The sequence below is a fragment of the Vitis vinifera genome, chromosome 18 (assembly GCF_030704535.1).
Source record: "Vitis vinifera cultivar Pinot Noir 40024 chromosome 18, ASM3070453v1".
In the NCBI taxonomy this organism is placed as follows: Eukaryota; Viridiplantae; Streptophyta; class Magnoliopsida; order Vitales; family Vitaceae; genus Vitis; species Vitis vinifera.
In genome coordinates, this window is record NC_081822.1 from 18,390,910 (window position 1) to 18,405,275 (window position 14,366).

The 14,366-nt window shown below is 36.4% G+C and overlaps 1 pseudogene; it reads left to right on the forward strand.

Moving 5' to 3' along the window:
- Positions 1–10,674: 10,674 nt before the first annotated feature.
- On the forward strand, positions 10,675–13,267 carry LOC104877284 (chaperone protein dnaJ 49-like; annotated as a pseudogene).
- Positions 13,268–14,366: the final 1,099 nt, after the last annotated feature.

Genomic DNA, 14,366 nt, shown 5'->3' on the forward strand with positions numbered 1-14,366 from the left:
TCACACATTGTGCACACTAGGTTTTGATTATAAGATGACAAACTATTTCACCCCCTTGACTTAGAAAAAATTAGACTTGGTACTTTTGACCTCATTTAATAGTGTTGGGACACCTTATAAGAGGCCAATGAGCCTTTGAAAAAAAAAACAAAAAGATAAACAAAGAAAAAAAAGTTTTACTTGCCTTGAAACCCGAGCAAGGTCTAAGGGGTATATGGTGAAAATCTTTAAAACCTGGTGCCCTAAGCCTTCATTGGTTGGGAGTCACTGACCTCAATGCTTGTTACAAGGGTGAATAGGTGAAGTTTAACATACTGTAGGTGCTTGGGTATTAAAATTCATTCTCAAAAGTCCGGGGTAAAATCTGAGGAGTTAGTGGTTGAAAGATCCTTAAAGCTTGATGCCCTAAACCTTAATTGGTTGGGAGTCATCGATGGACCTTCGTTACATGGACAATTTAGAAAACAATACCTTTAGGTTTGTACTCCTACAATGAAAAAAATTGTGAACCAAGAGGTGCGTTCATAGCCTATTGAAGGTTGTCAGTTTGCTAAGAGTTGGAAAAGGACTAGGTTGAGGGAAGAGATTAGTTCAGCATACTATATTCAAAAAATAATAAGTAACACATAGATTTTTGTGGAAGAGTTAGGATTGACCCTTTGGGAGTGGAAAGTATTTTGAAACTTAAATTTGCATAATGTCTTCTCTTCATGAATTGTGATTAGACAAGTTATTTGATAACTCTTGTTGAAGTTTGAGTTTTATATCTTTAATGTTCCATGTGAGAGTTTGATCATCATGCCACTTGAATTTTTTTGATGTAATCAGCATGATGTTGTAAATTATAGTATTGTTTATTTTTATTTTTCTCTCCTTCATTGCTAAGGAACTAGCAATATGTCGGTTGGGAGGAGTGATTACTACTAAAAAAAATGTTATTTTATAGTTTGTAATTAACTCTTTTAAACAATTTTGGGTAGTATTTATTACCTTTTAACTCAATTGACATGTTAAGGACCCTTACAATCGTTTCTAATCAAATTGTGTTAAGTTTTGGTGTTTTTGATAGCTTTTTGATCACCAAAGAAATCTAAGATGAGGGAGAGCTATGTATAATCTATGGCAAAGCAAATGGAAGCTCATTTACAAGAAAAATCCAAGCTTTGGAGATTTTTAGTCCTTTGCCAAAGCCAAATCAAGAATGCAAGTAGTAAAAACAGAGGGAGGAATCTTACATGAAGAAATTCAAGAGAAGAGCAGATGCAGGGCACATTCCAAGCACTTTCTGGAGTCCATTTTTTACATACTATATATCGTTTCGAAGCTTGGGAAGTCAGAAATTTAACGCTTCAAACGGTGTGCAAATCGGAGCTGAAATAAAGAATTTATGGCCATTGGAAGACAACTGTGCCAAGCTAAAAGATAATTTCGCAAGCTGCGAAATCACAAAAGTCAACTTGCGAAATCAAGGTCCAACTTGCGAAATGGACAATTCAACTTGCGAAATTTTCACAAGTCATGTTTCAAATTGTGAAATCCACCTGTGTACTCCCAGATATTTGCAACCGACTCTTTTAGATTTTTTTTCTTCAGATATTTGTTGTTTAAATCCCTATTTTCTCCTTGTAATCCACCAATCATAGGATTCCTTAGTTAGAAAGTAAGAAAGAAGGGTGAATAACCTTCTATATAATCTATTGTAATTTTTCTTTTAAAGAGAGCTTGGAGAGTTTTTTCTCAGAGACAACACTTTTGTATAGTTTTGAAGAAAGTAATACACAGAGCTTTGCTCTACCTTACCTACTCATTTTGATTGTATTTTTCTCACTAGCCAAACAAACTCTGAGGATGTTTTCTTAGAGGATGAGTGGCTAGGTTTTTTGTTTCTTAGAGTGAAGGAAGCTGGGTAAGGTTCCAAATACAATAATTGGAAGTTTTGTTGTTTTAGTTTTTAATGAAGAGAAAGTGTGACCCGTTAATGGTTTTTATCTTTTTAGTTAACTTAAAATGCCTTAAAATCACCTGGGCCAACACTTGGTAAGGCAAGTGGACTCCGTCCATTGAGTTACACTAGTTTATCTCTTGTGAGCCTTTAGGAGGTGGTTTAAAGGTAGGATTTTCTAGAATAGCCAACACCTGGTAAGCTTTTGGACTCCAAGGAGACATCCATTAGTTATCTCTTGCGAGCTTTTGATGGGTAATCCAAGGTTAAGGATCACCTTGAATGGCCAATACTAGGTGAGAGGTATGAACCATTGCAAGATGATTCATTGATAGGGAATTAGTGTTTGAATCCATAAAAGGGAAGCATCTATACCATACTGGTTCGGGAAATAACTATATGTTAAATCCCCAATGCGAGGAAAAGATTCAAGTGACCGAAACTCTCTTTTTGAAATAGGAACTTGAGCCCAGTGATCTAAAAACTCCAAGAAACACTTTTCTTTGTAAGTAATTTTTGTCACCTTATTATTGGTTTCACTTAAAAACCAATCTTTTCAAACATCTTTATGTTTTCTTTTAAAGCTAACCTTGAAATGAAAAAGCACTAATTCAGCTTTGAATTAATATCAGTTGTAATTTGAAAACCCATCCCAGTGAACGATCCTAGAGCCACTATGCTATGCTAGCCTAAGGCTATCTTAGTACATGGTGAAATAGGTTTATAAATTTTGCTGATTACTCCCGTCTGAGGACCGAAATCAAGGGACACTAGTTGATTGAGCACCAATCAACAAGACATACACCAGCTAGGCACGAATCATAGCTCAATTTTGGCTTTGGTACTGTACATTAGACATAATAAAGATATTATATAATATGTACTTGTCCTAACCACTCTAGCCTTTTTTGAGGAATCTTATAAATTATGCATGCTACCCAGGTACGCCCTCTATCACCCACTTTCTAAATTTTGTGAATATGTTTGTCACTGTGAACTATGTCTATATTTGATAGTACTTGGGTGTCTTGATATTTTTTTCATTGTTCGATTATTTCTGATAAAGCGCATGTTGGGTGATATGCTATTTGAACTAACCATTTATGTCTTGTTATAGCGCTTAAGATGCAACTCAGGTACTCACCCTTTGACTCTCTTTTATCATCATGATTTGACTTTCTGGCTTAATATGCTAATTCTGAAATCACCTTAGTCTACTTAGGTACCCTCAATCAATTAATTAATTGCCACATTTCCCTCAACTTAGTTAGTAGAGACCTTTGTAGGGCTTAGAGGGGTCCTACCTTTTAGAGGTACCTTCCCAATAGGTAACCTGATCCCCGGACCTAGACTCGGGTTTTTCAAAGACATGTTTTTCCAAAAACTATGGAGTCATTTCTTTAGGGTTTTTTTTCTTGTGTTATTTTCCTTTTAAAATAAAAATAAAATAAGTGGCAACTCCAACTTTTACAAAAATAATTTTTTCACTACAATAAAAGTGAGTCTCGCCGATCGAGTGAGGGCACACATGAGAAATGCGGGTCCATAAATTGGCGACTCTACTAGGGAATTTGAGGATCAAGCTTGAACACTAGTTGAGGAAAATGTGTCGTTTAATTGGTCGATTAGAGGGTACGTCCTTTTTTTTAGGCGAGGTGATTTAGTCTGATCAATTTTTTAGTTTGCTATCTTAACATGTTTGTTTGCCTTTAATGATCACTTGATTGCTTGCTCACTTCAGCATGATTCACTCTCGCATATGCTAGATAGGACTTTATTTGTATGATACCTATCTACTTGGTATGACTACTTGTTGCATGACAGCCCTTGCTCCTGCATGATGTATGATTGCTTGCCTATGTTTACCTTCTCACTTTAGAAATTAGGTTTTTCGGATGCACCCACATCCTTCATTGTGCACTTTAGATTATCCCTTAGTGTTGAGAGATGGAAGAGCCTTCACTATTAAGAAACCCCCTAGGAACGTGAGGAAGTGCATGTGTAGAGGTGAGGACCACCTTGCATGGAAGCACCTCGTCTCCTAGGAGGCGTGCAGAGGATTACGTACCACCGGAAGGTATGATTGCTTCTGCTAGGGATCCTTTAACCCACCCATTTTATCTTATAGAGCCACATCAACCTTGTAGGTTAACTTAAACCCAATTAGGATCTCATTCCTACATGTGGGTGCATCTGTGGACCTTTAGGGTTTCCTTGGTCACAATTGGGTCCAGTTATCCTTCTCATGGTCTCCTTTTGGTGTGCTTAGAGATTGGTACATGTTTGAGTTTCAATTAGGCCACTTTTCTGCATTGTGATTAGTGCGTTTCCACCTTTTCTGAGCTGTTTTCATGTCATTTATCTTTCCGAGTCTTTGTACCTTATAGGATGTGTTATTCGCTTCAGTTTAGATTCAACTTCTTAGACCAAAGTTGGAGATAGATTGATCAAGATTTCAAAGCAGTCAGGTATGGATCCTCAGCATGATACAATTGATCGATTTACAGTCACCATGACTCTATTCAGGAGGCATTAGTAGGTTTCAGCCAAATGATTGATGGACAGTGAGAAAGATAACATCTAGTTTAGGATGAGATTTCGTGTGATTCATTGCTTCCCACCCCCACCACCCAGTTAGCCAAAGACATTGATGAGGGTGACATCATACATATGATGAGTTTAGTGGATTATGAGTCGAAGTTTATCATATGAGAGTTCTTATAGAGGATGTTAGTTCTTTCTTTAAGATGAGGGATTTGATTAACATAGTTTTCTTCATGATGAGCCTAAGGTGGGGGTGTTGGATGATAGTCGGATGGTTACCACAAATTAGCCAGAGATAGTTCACTCTCTTGATATGCTTGAGATCTCCATTGTTGAGAGTTAAGGAGAGATTCAATTTATTTATGTTGGGGCATCCCGCTTATGATGATGATGTGTTTGAGGACGATGTTAGCCCAGTTATGGTCATGGAGATTCATTTATTCCAGGAGACCCTAAGGACTTACTTGGAATACACCGCATGTCATTAGAGAGTTGACCCTAGAGAGGAAATATGATTGACATATCTGGATAGAGACCAATTCTCAGACCTACCAATGTGGATCAGTTGAAGAAGTATTACATTTGAGACCATGGTCGCAGGATAGGTGGCCATTATTTCGATTAGCCTTAAACTTTATCACCCTTATCTATATATTAGACCATTGCTAGCCCATTGAGCTTCACATGGTATGTTAAAGCCTTTTTTTTCTTTCTTATAGCATTGATTACCATTTCTACACTAGGGTTTGGGGCCCTTTGATGTATATGCATGCTTTGCTAGGAAAGTCTCATGAGCTTTAGACTTATAGGCCTATCTTCTCATTCTTGTTACCATCTCCTTATCACCCCATTTGTTCTATTTTTACTATCAGCACATTTTCATTCTCTTTCTTGCTCTTATCATTATTTGCTTCATCTTATCTTTTCTCTTCCTTGGGTTGATGATTCTTCACATCTTAGTGCAAAGAGGGCAGTCGCATCACTCCATTCATCCCATCATTTGGCATTGATTCAAAGATTTTGGTTTGAGAGGTTGTCTCATGATATGGGGTTCATGTATTCATCAGTTATTTGAGAGAGTTTATTCAAGGGTATCTTTCTCTTTGGAGTTCGATTTATCGATGATTAGAGCATGCACATTTTAAAAAAAAAAAAGCAAAAAAAAAAAACACACAATAATATGTTTGTGTATGGTATCTTGCTCCATTGGGCACTTATGCCACCTTTTGAGGTCTATTTATTGGGTATATTTGTCATTATGGGTTCTTGTGAGATTTTTATGAGTTTCCACTCCTTGAGCCACTCTTGTTATGCATTAGGAGTGTCAAGGGTTCATGTGAGAGTTCTATGAGATCCTATGCTTCTTGGATCATGGTTGATATGTATTAGGTATGAGAGATGAGTAACCTTTTACTAGGGTCTCCGAATCATTGTCTTATCCACCATTCCATCATTGGTGATATGACTTTCCTTTATTGTACTGATATGGGTTGATCATCATTCATTCCACTTTCTCATTGCCTTATTTTGTATCCCATCACCTCTTTCCAGATCTTCATTCCACCTTTTATCCATTTCCTACATATTGATACACATTTAAGGTTCGATACCTTCTACACATCATTCACATGTTTCGTTGATGGTTTGACTACTTATCCTTTCTTTTGTTCCACCATCAACATTTCCTTTGGTTACCTTTAGGTCCATGGATCATGATATTTTTCTATGCATTACATCTTGTACACGAGGATATGGGTTTGATCATCGGGTATTTGAGCCTAGTTTCCCTTCGTTTCTTTCACCTTATCACCTTGGCCTACGTTATGTCCCATGTCTTAAGACCACCCTGAGGCCACGAATCAGAAGTTATCTTTGATAGTTTTCACTTGGACAGGCTTATGTAGATTAGTTGAAGTATAGTCGTTACCATGTTTTCTTTTATGGGAAATAATTTTGGAAGCATTTGGTTTCTCCCTCCTGCTTGATCTATCAATGTTTACTGGATTTTTTAGTTGCAGACAGTCCATTGATGATGTTAGATTCATCCTTTTATTGTGCATCAGATATCCACACTAGGGCATATTTCCTCTTTTCTCTAAGATCCTTAGTCGTGGTTGGGTTGTGTGGCTATCCTTGATCTTGATCATTGAGATGTTTGATTGATGTTATCAGGTAATCGATTAATGTTGACAGATGTTGGGTTGACGATGTCATGTTCTTTATTGTGCACCAGATGTCCATACTGGGGCATATTCCCCTCTCCTTGATGAGATTGTGCATAGATGGATGATTATTGTTGGTTGTTTACCTCATGATTCCGACATCAAATACTATACTGGGACATACTGCTCCCCTTGATGAGATTTTGTTTGTGCAATAGTATGAGGATGGATGATAGGTATTGGTTATTTACCTCATGACTTTGACATCAGATCTTATACTAAGGCATATTTCCCCATTTTTGTTAGTTATCCTTCAGATTGGGACAACGGTCATCTTGGCTTTAGATCGAGTACTAGTATGGGACTTCCAACGTTTGACTGTATCAGGACCCCATTACATGGATTTGTTGAGATAAAGATGACTCGCATCAGGTTTCATCCTAGGAGCATAGGTGGATCCTTTAGCTAGATGCTCATGAGATAGATTGCTTTCGTCATTATTTACCTTGCAGATTGGGTTATCTAGATGAGCAGTATTTTGTGCACTTCGAGATATGCTTTTAGATGAGTTTCGATACACATTCTAAGGTTTACCTTTTGAGGTTTGTCACCAGTACAACTTGTGAGACATAGAGAGTTCATTCAGTTCAGATTTTTCAGAGGTTCGCCATGATGCATCGATTTCGGACTCATGGATTTCAGCAGATGATTGGTTTATTCATTGTTTTAGCAGTGTGAGTACCTTAGATACTAGGGCATATTTCTTTTCCTAAGCCTAGTAGTCCCACACTTGGAATTTCGAGTATACGGCTTTGACCCTATTTGCTTCCTATCCACTTTCGAGTTGGTCTTCATTTCTTTTCCATTTAGAGCCCAGAGCTCTCAACCTAGAGTCGATTTTCATTTATGACCCAGAGTCATTTCTTTTTCATTTAAAGCCCAGAGCTCTTGACCCAGAGTCGTTTTTTTTCATTAATGACCTAGAGTAATTTCTTTTCCATTTAGAGCTCAAAGCTCTCAACCCAGAATTGATTTTCATTTATGACCCAGAGTCATTTCTTTTCCATTTAGAGTCCGGAGCTCTCGACCCAGAGTCGAATTTTCATTTATGACCTAGAGTCATTTCTTTTCCATGTAAAGCCAAGAGCTCTCAACCTAGAGTAAATTTTCATTTATGACCCAGAGTCATTTCTTTTCCATTTAGAGCTCGGAGCTCTTGACCCAAAGTCGATTTTTCATTTATGACCCGGAGACATTTCTTTTCCATTTAGAGCCTAGAGCTCTTGACCTAGAGTCGATTTTCATCTATGACCTAGAGTCATTTCTTTTTCATTTAGAACCCAGAGCTCTCGACTTAGAGTTTTTTTTTTTTCATTTATGACCCAGAGTCATTTCTTTTCCATTTAGAGCCCAGAGCTCTCAACCTATAGTCGATTTTCATTTATGACCCAGAGTCATTTCTTTTTCATTTAGAGCCTAGAGCTCTCGACCTAGATTCGATTTTCATTTATGACCTAAATTCATTTCATTTCTATTTAGAGCCCAGAGCTCTCGACCCAAAGTCTTTTTTCATTTATGACCAAGAGTCATTTCTTTTCCATTTAGAGCCTAGAGCTCTTGACCCAGAGTCCATTTTCATTTATGACCCAGAGTCATTTCTTTTTCATTTAGAGCCTAGAGCTCTCGACCTAGAGTTGATTTTCATTTATGACCTAGAATCATTTCTTTTCCATTTAAAGCCCAGAGCTCTCGACCTAGAGTCCATTTTCATTATGACCTAAAGTCATTTCTTTTTCATTTAGAGCCTGGAGCTTTCGAACAGAAGTCGATTTTCATTTATGGCCCAGAGTAATTTCTTTTCCATTTAGACCCCAAGGCTGTCGACCTAGAGTTTTTTTTTTTTCATTTATGACCCAGAGTCATTTCTTTTCCATTTAAAGCCTAGAGCTCTCGACGTATAATCATTTTTCATTTATAAGCTAGAGTCATTTCTTTTCCATTTAGTGCCTAGAGCTCTCGACCCAGAGTCATTTTTCATTTATGACCGAGAGTCATTTCTTTTCCATTTAAAACTCAAAGCTCTCGACCCAGAGTCGTTTTTCTCATTTATGACTCAAAGTCATTTGTTTTCCATTTAGAGCCAGAGCTTTTGACCTAGAGTCGTTTTTTCATTTATGACACAAAGTCATTTTTCTTTTCCATTTAAAGCCTAGAGCTCACGACAAAGAGTCGTTTTTCATTTATGACCCAGAGTCATTTATTTTCCATTTAGAGCCCAAAGCTCTCGACCTAGAGTCGTTTTTCATTCATGACCCAAAGTCATTTCTTTTTCATTTAGAGCCCGGAGCTCTCGACCCAGAGTTGTTTTTTTCATTTATGACGTAGAGTCATTTCTTTTCCATTTAGATCCCTGAGCTCATGACCCAGAGTCGTTTTCTCATCTATAGCCCAGAGTCATTCTTTCCACGTAGAGCTTTGAGCTCATGACGTAGAGTTGTTTCATTTTTGTGATGGGGGACCCTTGTTCCGAGCTTACTCTTGTCTTGTGCTAAGACAAAATCTCTGGTCTTTTTCTTTTAGTTCTTCAGTATAATTCACTTCGTTCCTCTCATTATTCGTATTTTTATTCACATTCCCTACACTCGTGATCTCTACCGAAGAGGGACATATTTGTAGACCCTCCATTTTGTGCTCCTAGCACATGTCGTATTAGGTATTTGTTCAATACTTTACAGCAATTTCCTGGTGGCCCTTACCACTCGTGCAACCTATCTTTTCTATGCCACCTTGGGCACTTTGGTTGAGGAATTTATCTAACTCCATTGTGACTCTCGGCAGCCCTAATTTAGACCGTAGGCCAACTTAGGCACCCTAGGCCCATTTAGGTACAGTTAGCCTATTATGCACCACCTTAGGCCACTAAGGCACCTTGGGCCCATTAGGTACCACCTTAGGCCCACTTAGGCACCCTAGACCCATTTGATACATTGACCCGTTAGGCACCACCTTAGGCACATTAGACCCATTTAGATGCACTTGGCCCACTTAGGCTCACCTAGTCTTGCTTAGGTCACCTTTTTGGCACATCCTGCATGTCTCATGTGCCTTGCATGACTTGCATGGCTCGTTTTTATAAAATCACATTACTTGACTTTTTTATTATATTTTTGTTTATTTTATTTATTATCTTGTCTATTTCCTCCCTCATTTTATTTTCCTATTATTTTGTTACTTTTCCGTAATACTTGTCCTTACTTATTTATTTTAATTTAATAATTTTGTGTAAATGTTTTATTTATTTTATTTTATTTTTATTATAGTACTATTATTATTATTATTATTATTATTATTATTATTATTATTTTATTACTTGTCCTTATTTATTTGAAATTTTGTAGGAAATGTATGGAAGGTGTGCACGGTATTGATATTTGGAATATGAGATTTCCTTGGATGCATGATCATTGGAGATGGAATGGATACCATATTGAGATTGGAAGATACGTTTTGGGAGAGTTTAAGGAAAGGTGGCTCTACAAGATAAGGAAACAATTGAAGACTGACATGGCTTGAAGTTTGAGGTTTTTATTTAGAAAGGGAGACAATTAAAAAGGAAAAAAAAACTACCAATTTGGTTTTGGAGGAATTATAAGTTTGTGCGTTTAATGAAGAAAGTGAGAGAGTTCTTTAGAGGAAAGTGAGATTCCTTCTTGAGAAGAAAATAAAAGTCAACATGCATGGAAACTGGAAAAGGGGAAATTATGAGCGTGATGAAGCAGGAGGTTTATTTTTTTAGGAGGAAGGAAAAGAAATTCAGGACGTTAAGGTAGGCGGTAGATTAAGGATCAAGGGGACTCCATGAAAGACGACAAAACTGCTACATGAGGCCAATAGAAGGTCTAACAGTGCGGGGGGGATTTGGATTGCAAGCAAGTGATCATCAAAGGGGAAGGCATCGAGGAGAAAAAAGGGGTTTAGATTATAGGGGAGGGTCGAGGGTTCCTTCATATTTTTTGTGATTTTGATATGGATGGGAACAAATATGAGGCCTTGAAATGCCTGAAAATTGGGAAAGATACGTTGCAGGTAGGGGATCGAGCCTGTGCCTTGAAATTCATTACGAAAGTGCGTCGTCTTGATCTGAATCTTCCTGCTGACGATCTCTTATTGACGTTTGAACGAGAAACGGGTCAATCGGAGATGCCAGGCGGTGAGGCTAATGATGAGGCTTCGAAGGCCTCCGATCATCCTTCAGTTCGGCATAGGGTTCCATCGAGCGGGTCTTCAGTGTCGTCGTCTTCATCATCGATGGCATACACGAAGGAACAAATCTCAATTGTGAGGCAGGATAAGAAGAAGAAAGATTACTATGAGGCTCTAGAGTTGGAGAAGAGTTGTACTGTTGAGGATGTTCGGAAGGCTTATTGGAAACTATCTTTGAAGGTTCACACTAATAAGAACAAGGCTCCAGGTGTAGAGGAGGCTTTTAAGGCAGTGTCTGAAGCATTTTAGTGTTTAAGCAACGAAGAGAGCCAAAACAAGTACGATCTTGTTCGGTCAGATGAACCAGTTTACGAGTGGCATCCAACGACTTGTAGGGTAAATGGTTTTAATGGGTTCTATGATGGCGGTGTTGATGCAGAAGAGATCTTTAGGAACTTCTTCTTCAGTGGAATGCTTCAAGCAACCACCTAGTTTCGGGGGTTCGCATATGGGCATGGAATGGAAACAACAATGGAGCCAATGTATGCATTCGCTAGATCTTACCCATATGAATACCAGTTTGTCACACAAAAGGGAATGAATTATTATGTGAAGTCAACCAAATTTGAGCAAGATTACCCTTCAAATAGCCATGAACGAGTGGCTTTTGAGGCATAGGTTGAGAGAGAATACTTTGCACTTCTGTCACAGAATTGTCGGCATGAGTTGCAGCATCTCCAATGGGGTTTTATGTGGGAAACACCACATTGTGACATGTTAAAATAGTTTGAGGTTGTGGCATTAATGACCTCAATCAAGGTTTATGCTCATTGCCACTATTTCAAAATTTCTATTTTGAAGAAAATGCATCCGAAATTTGGAATTTTGCATTGAAGATATGAATGATGGGTGTAGGATGGTTATTGCTTGTTTTAAACGGTTCTTATTCCTAATGATGCTAATTTTCAGTTTTTTTTTTTATTTTTTGAAACTTTAGTGTTGAAATATTAGGTTATTGTTTGTTTCAAAAACTTCTTAATTCTGATGGTATTAATTCTTAATGTTGCATTTATATTGATTTGGCAAGTTAGATAATAAAGTTGTTGTTCCTTTAATGTTTCTTTTATGTGGTTTTTTTTTTTTTAGTGTTAAAATTATATTGTTTTGGTGAGTTAAATGATTAGGTTAAATTTTTTTCTTTTGGTCGGTTAAAATATTAGAAAGTTTTATTTTATTTTTTTTTTTATTAAATTGACATTTTGAGTTGAATCAAATTTTCTTTTTTAAAAAAATGAATTTTGCAATCATAAGTTTGGCTCCTTGATCCCAAATGAAAGGTAGCCAAAAAGGGGGGTCCAATATAACTTTTCTCTTGTTTTCAAAACCCTCTTAAATTAGAAATCAAAAAATTTTATTTTGTGCCTAGTGATTGGAATTTAACAAATCATTGGTTCCCTCTTTTGTTGTTTCCCTTAAATTCATTTTCAAAAGCATTCAAATCACCAATAAAAGGTTTTAGAAAACATTCATTCTAGCTTTAGGCGAAGAACACACTTTCTATTAAAATTATGCAGCTCATTTCATTTAAGTTGTGTTTCTCCTTTGTTATTATTATTATTTTTTTTAAAATGGTTTTTTTATTCACACGGGTTTGGACTTGTGCCCCCAAACTAATGGGGATACACAAGTAAAAACTTATGGAAATTGAATGGGGACTTGATGGAACCCCTACATAAGAAAAATTTTCAAAACTATTCCTTGCTACCAGTTTTCACTTAGCCACCGACCCTTTAGATTTCAAATTCGTTTTAGCAACTTTAGAATATTTTTCAAAAATTTTCCAAAACTTGTATGGCTTTTCTCACTTCTTGAACGTAAATTTAAAGTTTCGTTTGAGTTAGAAAACAATTCTAGAATAGAAGATATGAATGAGTATTTAGGAGGGTTCTGTTTTCACCCAATTCTGTACACCTGAAACCTTTTTATAAAAATAAAATAATAGATGACGTTTTAAATTTGACTTGATATTTTCCTTTGATTCTAGACTTCTTGAAATTGATCTTAGACACATAAAATATTAAAAAATATGCCTTTTTGAGATATGTATATATGATTTTTCAAAGTCATGCCTACTGTGCACGTTGGATTCTGGATATCTGATAAGCTTGAGTGTTTTAAAAATATTTTTGAGTAATGTCTGACATTGAATTCAGTTTTTATGTGATATAGACACTTTGAACTATGTGTGTGATTTTTGGTATGATTTTATGTGATCATTTATTATTTTTTTTAAATTCGTTTATGATTGTCAGATTTTCTTATCTAATCTGAACTTTGTAAAACCTTTAGGTATTTTTGCTGCAATTTGTCCTTTGAATGAGTGTTTGGCTTTCAGTATGTTGATCTAAATGTGTAGGAGTTGTTTCTTGAAATTTTTCATAATTAAATTTCATTCTAAGCCATTTTTTAGAACTTATTTTGCGATGCTTCCTTTTCTAACTGCATGCTGATAGTTTTATACTTTACTCGAAATTGTTATTATTTTTTGAGTCATTTGATTTATCTTAGCTCAATTTTGGCTTTGGTACTGTATATTAGACATAATAAATATGTTATATAATATATATACTTGTCCTAAACACTCTAGCCTTTTTTGAGGAATCTTATAAATTATGCATGCTACCCAGGTACGCCCTCTATCACCCACTTTCTAAATTCTGTGAATATGCTTGTCACTGTGAACTATGTCTATGTTTGATAGTACTTGGGTGTCTTAATATTTGTTTCATTGTTCGATTATTTCTAATAAAGCACATGCTGGGTGATATGCTATTTGAACTAATCATTGATGTCTTGTGCTAACGCTTAAGATGCAACTCAGGTACTCACTCTTTGACTCTCTTTTATCATCATGATTTGACTTTCTGGCCTAATATGTTAATTCTGAAATCACCTTAGTCTACTTAGGTATCCTCAATCAATTAATTAATTGTCACATTCCCCTCAACTTAGTTAGTAGAGACCTTTGTAGGGCTTAGAGGGATGCTACATTTTAGAGGTACCTTCCCAATAGGTAACCTGATCCCCAGACCTAGACTCGGGTTTTTCAAAGACATGTTTTTCCAAAAACTATGGAGTCATTTCTTTAGGGTTTTCTTTCTTATTTTATTTTCCCTTTAAAACAAAAATAAAATAAGTGGCGACTCCGACTTTTCCAAAAATAATTTTTTCACCACAATAAAAGCGAGTCTCGCTGATCGAGTGGGGGAGCACGTGAGAAATGTGAGTCCACATTCGCCGATCGAGTGGGGGAGCACGTGAGAAATGCGAGTCCATATTATATAAAAATTAAATCATTTATAAAAATATTAAATCAGATGGGCTAAGTTACATGGTCATTAGAAATAAAGTTGAGTAGATAGTAAAAATACTAATTAATTTATGAATCGTTTTTATAAAGAAATATAAAATAAAATAAGAAAGAAGTAAAAGAAACATACCTTTGAATTCATCGG